Raw genomic sequence first — 7014 nt, forward strand, 5'->3', positions numbered from 1 at the left:
GAGTTTGAATTTGAGTTCTTCATGATTAAATTCAGGTAATGCATTTTTGGCAAGAAAACCACAGAAGTGGTACTGTGCCCTTCTCAGTGCATCATATCAGGAGGCACATGATGTCAATTTACCTCATTACCAATGAGGTTAACTTAGTTAAGGTGATGTCAGCCAGCTTCCTTCACTGTAAAGTTACTATTTTTACTAAATACTTTGAAGGAGATCCATTTAAGCTATGCAAATATCTTATTTTTACTTAAACTTTCACCCAGTAATTTTAACATCAATTAATAATTCTTGCCTGAAATATTTATTACTGTAGTGTTTGCTAAATGGTAATTTTCTATTTCCATCATTCCTTCTATATTTATTAATGGAAATTCTTTTTCTTTTTCTTTTTCTTTTTTTTTTTTTAGGCAGAGGGAGGGTCTCGCTCTGTCTCTCAGACTGGAGTGCAAGGGAAGTGGCACGATCATAGCTCACCATGGCCTTGAACTCCTGGGCTCAAGTGATCCTCCTGCCTTAGCCTCCCAAGTAACTGGGATTACAGGGGTGAGCCACCACACTCAGCCTGTTAATGGAAATTCTACTGGAAAAAAAAAAAAAAAACCTTTTTCTTCTTCTTCTATTTATTAATTAATTCAATTATTTAGTATAGTCAAACTTGTGGATATTTATCTTATTCCATTACTATCTTTATTTGTTTTTTTGCTCATACCATCCCAGATTTGACCACTGAGAGCTCCTTTGAGTTGGCTCCCATGTCCTTTCAACATGTCCCCACAATTTTTTAGGACTTTTACTTTCTGATACCACAAGCTGTTCTGGACTCTTCTTGTATTTTCCCTGCCCCAGTCCCAAAATTACTCATTTCTCCAAGGAGTCCTGGTTCCTTTTATTGGAGAATGGTAATATTAAACCAAGATTTGGGCACTATGTGTACTCCTTGCTACTGGAATGTCATTGAACTTTATAAAAATTAATTTCTTTTGTTCTGCAAAAGACACTGTTAAGAAAATGAAAAGATAAGCCACAGGCTAGGAGAAAATATTCACAGAATACATATCTGATAAAGGACTTGTACTGACAATATATAGTTTTTAAAACTCTCAGAACTCAAAAGTAAGAAAACAGACCTCTAATTCCAGCAAATTGGAAGAGGATTTTTTGAGGCCAGGACTTCAAGACCAACCTAGGCAACACAGTGAGACCCCGTTTCTATAAAAATTTTAAAAATGAGCCAGGTATGGTGGTGTGCCACTGTAGTCCCAGCTACTTGGGAGGCTGAGGTAGGAGGATGGCTTGAACCCAGGAGTTTGAGGTTGCTGTGAGCTATGATGATACCACTGTTCTCTAGCCAGCAACGGAGTGAGACCCTGTCTCAAAAAAAGGGGGAGGGAGAAAAAATAAAACAACCTATTAAAAAATGGGCAAAGAATTTGAACAGACTTCACCAAAGAGGATACATGGGTGGCAAATGAGCATATGAAAAGATGCTCAGAAACAAAACCTGACACTATCAAGCATTGATAAGGAGGCAGAGCAACTAGAACTCTCATAGTCTGCTTGGTGGGGCTGCAAAATGGCATGGAAAACAGTTTGGTAGTTTCTTATAAAGTTAAACAAACACTTAACATATAACTCAATAATCTTGCTTCTAGGAATTTACCCAAGAGCAATACAAACTTATGTGCACACAAAAACCTGTCATGCATATGTGTATGATTCATAATCATCAAAAGCAAGCTGAAAACAACCCAAATATTCTCCATTTGAGAATATATTAATATAAACAAACTGTGGTACACCCATACAATGAAATACTCCTTAGCAATAAAATGGAACAAACTACTGATACGTGCAACAACATGGATGAATCTCAGATGTATCGTGCTAGATAAAAGGAGCTAGACACAAAAGGCTGCATTCTATCTGATTCTATTAATATTTACATGACATTCCAGAAAAGGCAAAAATATAAAGACAGAAACCAGCCCAATGTTTACCAGAGGCTGGGGGCTAGGGGAGAAGATAATTAGAAAGGGCCAGTAGGGAACCTTTTGGGTTGATGGAAATGTTCTATATCATGTTTGTCATGGTGGTGACATAACTATTAGATATAACATGTCACATGTGCTTGTCAATATCATAGACTAATATACCAAAAGAATGAATTTTCCTATATATAATTTATTCCTCAGTAAAAAAGAAAAAAAGAGAAGTAGGCAGTAAGGTAGACAAAAAATTCCAATCACACTTCTGAAACTGCAATCCAGATTAACTATGTTTTGTCAAAGGCTGCCCACAACACTTAACAGGAAGCCATTTAAATTTTCTATAACTATCATATTTATTTATCTATAACGACAATTATTCCTTTTGTGTTACTGTGATTGTAGGCCCTGAAATAGCCATGAAACATCATGTGGATAAAGCATTTTGTACATTTGGAACAGGGTTTTACAAGAAAAGATGAGAAAAGCAGCTATTCTTCTATACTAATGAAAGGTGTAAGAAGTAAACCATGTTAAGAGGCTTAAAGGCCTGAGCTCTGGAAATCTTAATTTAAGAGACACAGGTGGGCCGATTACTCCCTTTGAATAGAAGGCAGGAAGTCTTCCCCAGCTTTGTTCAAGCCAGTGAGTCATTTGGATGAATCTGTTCAGAACAACAATTCCTCAGGGGCAACAAGCATCACTCATTACAGTGGCTGGGAAGGGCTGGCCGCCCACTCAGAAGAAGCGCTTTCTCCTCTGTCTCCCTCTAAACCTGAGATCAGGTATGTTCTTGTCCTAACGTCCTCCTCCTCTCCCCCAATCAAGCCCACATCTCTTCTCCATTCGGCACCAACGCCTTACTGCCCATTCCGTACCGATTAGACAGGCCTGCAAACTGCGGCCCACAAGCCAAATCCAGTTTGCTCTATGTTTGTGCGACCAGTGAGTGAGGAGTGGTTTCTTACATTTTTAAATGGTTGGAAAAAAATCAAAAGAAGAATAATATTTCAGGAGATGTGAAAATTATATAGTATTTAAATTGCACTGTCCATAAATAGAGTTTTAGTGGAACACAGCTCCACCCATTCCTTTCTGTAATTGTCTCTGACTACTTTAGCACTACAGCCGCAGAGCTGAGAAGCTACAGGAGAGACCAAGTGACTCGCAAAGCCTAAAATATTTACTCTCTGGCCATTTGCAGGAAAAAAATTGCTGTCCCCTGATTTAAGCATTTTCATCCGGTTGCCTCTATGTTGATGTCTAGACTATAAATTTATAAAAAGGCAAGGCCCCACAGTATCCTCTACACACTAGATCATGTCTCTGTGACATCATAACAACTCATGCTCTTGCACAATATTTTTCACTGCTGCTAAGCAGAATAAAGACATGCAGCATTGCAGTAGGAAAAGAAATCATTTGAAGAAAACAGGGGATACCTTGTTTCTGAAACTATTCACTTAAATATTCCACAGTCCCATACACTCTTATAGGAAATTTGTAGTGTCCAAAACAGTAACTATTCACTAAATATTACTTCACAATATCCAGCCATTGGAAGAACGTTTTACCAATCCATTAACTCCACAAGTTACATTGTGTTTTGAATATGCATAAGTAAAAGTGTAACAATCGTCTCCTGAGCTGTCATGACACCGTTATACTGATTCTGAGCATTTTTCTATTCACCTGTTTATAGTCTAGCATTGCTCATACTATCTTTTGATGCTGAACTGATTAAGAGGTCAAATGATACAACAAAAAGAGTGCTGGGACTAGAATAGGATTTAGAATCCAAACATTTGCATTTAAATTTTGGTTCTAGGCCAGGTGCGGTGGCTCACGCCTGTAATCCTAGCACTCTGGGAGGCCGAGGTGGGCGGATCATTTGAGCTCAGGAGTTCGAGACCAGCCTGAGCAAGAGTGAGACCCCATCTCTACTAAAAATAGAAAGAAATTATATGGACAGCTAAAAAATATATATATATAGAAAAAATTAGCCGGGCATGGTGGTGCATGTCTGTAGTCCCAACTACTCAGGAGGCTGAGACAGGAGGATCCCTTGAGCTCAGGAGTTTGAGGTTGCTGTGAGCTAGGCTGATGCCACGGCACTCACTCTAGCCTGGGCAACAGAGTGAGACTCTGTCTCAAAAAAAAAAAAAAAAATTTTGGTTCTAGCACCTACATTGGATAAATTTCTTAACATCGTAGGGCCCTGATATCCTTATCTGTAAAATGGCAATAAAAATTACACCTCGTGGGACTTCTGTGAAGTAGTATTAATTATGTGAAAGCATCATGTTTGTGTTATGACGATGATGATATGGTTCACTCTGTAATATCTTCTAGCCCCTTCCCTTCCATTCCCTCAAGTTCACTAAAATAATTTCTCTGCTACTAGGAAAGCCAATCTGTTAAGTAAGAGCTTTCTTCAACCAGTGTGGCCAGCAAATCGTTACAAATATCAAGTGATTAAACTTTTTGATTAATTGTTCCTATAAATTTGCTTGACTAATAATTGGCCCTTAAGCGAACAAAGACTAAGCAGTTTAATATTGCTTTTATTCTGTGCTAAGGAAAATAGTCTCACTTTCAATTAGCAGGATCAAAGATATCTCACTAATAGATGATGATCAATTAATTATGAGCTACACTGCTGTGAGGAGAAAGTATTCGCTTCCCTCTCACAGTCTTCTTATCCTTCAAAAACATTGGGGGTGTATCATCAAATACAGGAATGATTATCACATCTTATAAGTTATCAGTAGCCATTTAAAATGTGATTAACCATTTCCATGGAAAACATACCTATTAAGGGCCATAAAGGGACAAATACAATTGGCCCTAAATGCTGTTATGAATAAGGTCAACTCCTATGCACATGAGTGCCAATTTGATTCACGTTGAAAAATGAATGTTGTAACATTTTTACATTCAGAAAATTCACCTCTCAATTGCTTGAGCCCAGGAGTTTGAGGTTGCAGTGAGTTATGATGACACCATTGCACTCCAGCCAAGGCAACAGAGTGAGACTCTGTCTCAATAAAAAAAAAGAAAGAAAGAAAGAAAGAAAGAAAAGAAAAGAAAACTTACTTCTCTACTTAAAGGACCCTTCAAAGGGTTTTCTTTGATGACTGATTATTGCTGAAATCTATTGCCAGAGAACCAAAACACAGATGCATGGCTATAAAAGAAATCGGAACAACACAAGCCTGTGCTTCCTTTTTCAAGACTAAGAATCACAGGTAGAAGGGATGAGATAAGAATGGCAGGTGGGGCAGGTCAGGAGGCCAGTCAAAGCAGCCAATTCAATGGTGACAAATCCATTTCTAACTAAATATCAGTGATGGATTCATTTATCCACTGAATAACCGTTCCGGGTATAACTAATGTGTTCTAGGCCATGCTCCAGGCATTGGGGATTTAATTGCACTGAACTGGGAGTCAGAGGCCTGAGTTCTAGTCCTAACTCTAACACAACAGTTGTGTGAAATGAGCAAGTGTTGTTCTATGGGCCAGTATTTGTGGGGTTTTTTGTTTGTTTGTTTTTGGGGGTGTTTTTGTGTGTTTAAATAGGGTCTCTATCAACCGGGTTAGAGTGCATTGGCATCATCATAGCTCACTGCAACCTCCAACTCCTGGGCTCAAGTGATCATCCTGCCTCAGCCTCCTGAGTAGCTGGGACTACAGGTGCACACCACCACACCTGGCTAATTTTTCTATTTTTTGTAGAGATGGGGGTCTTGCTCTTGCTCAGGCTGGTCTTGAACTCCTGACCTCAAGCAAACCTCCCACCTCCGCCAGGGAAAGTGCTAGGATATAGGATCTCTAAGCTACCGCACTCAGCCTGGGCCAGGTTTTGAGTTCACAAATGTTCTCTCTCCATTCTAATACAATTCTGTAAGTATGCCTCTTTTTTTTTTTTTTTTTTGAGACAGAGTCTCGCTCTGTTGCCCGGGCTAGAGTGAGTGCCGTGGCGTCAGCCTAGCTCACAGCAACCTCAAACTCCTGGGCTTAAGCAATCCTTCTGCCTCAGCCTCCCAAGTAGCTGGGATTACAGGCATGTGCCACCATGCCTGGCTAATTTTTTCTATATATATTTTTAGTTGGCCAGATAATTTCTTTCTATTTTTAGTAGAGACAGGGTCTCACTCTTGCTCAGGCTGGTCTCGAACTCCTGACCTCGAGCGATCCACCCGCCTCAGCCTCCCAGAGTGCTAGGATTATAGGCGTGAGCCACCGTGCCCAGCCTGTAAGTATGCCTCTTGATTGTCCTTGGCCCAAATCGAGAGGATCTATTTCTTCCCATAAGGCAGTGATTGAAAGGTTCAGAATTCTAAAAGACATTGGTTAGAAGGGTTTGTGCTGGTTTTTTTATTAACAGAGCTCTTTTATTCTATTGAAGATTTTATACGATACAAATCTGATACTACTTACAAAGTCTCTTGGCCATCTGCTTGTGAGATTTCTTTGCTATAATTGTCTCCTATGACTCAGCAGTAAAGACCCCACCCCAGATAAGGTCATGCTCCCTAGATGAGTCTTGGCCTCAAAGATATCTGTTTTGCTCTTTAATACCTGAGCTGATTAAGAGTAATGACCTCTGAGAAAAAAAAAGTAGCCTCTGAGGTCCAAAAGTAATCTGATGTTCACAACTAGACCTTGATATTTGTATAAACTCATCTGGTGGTCACAGCCACGTCATTTTTGTTCTCGCATTGGACATAAACTCACAGACCACCAGCTTCAGACAAGATTAGTGATAGAATGAATAAAAAAAAAAAACAAGGCCACTTCATAACTTTATTTAAGCACAAAAAAAAAAGGTCACTGCTACCCACTAACTACCCAATCATAGAATTGCTCTCACTTTCTGTCAGCATCCAATCTAGACCAAACTCCTGCTTCCCCTCCCTCACCCAACTGGAACTCAAATCCTATAATATGTTCTTTCTAACACCCTCTTACTGAGGCACCCCGTGGTTCCCTGTAATGAGTAATAAACCTAAGAATTTTCTCAGATTTA

The sequence above is a fragment of the Eulemur rufifrons genome, chromosome 30 (genome assembly GCF_041146395.1).
Source record: "Eulemur rufifrons isolate Redbay chromosome 30, OSU_ERuf_1, whole genome shotgun sequence".
Classification (NCBI taxonomy): Eukaryota; Metazoa; Chordata; class Mammalia; order Primates; family Lemuridae; genus Eulemur; species Eulemur rufifrons.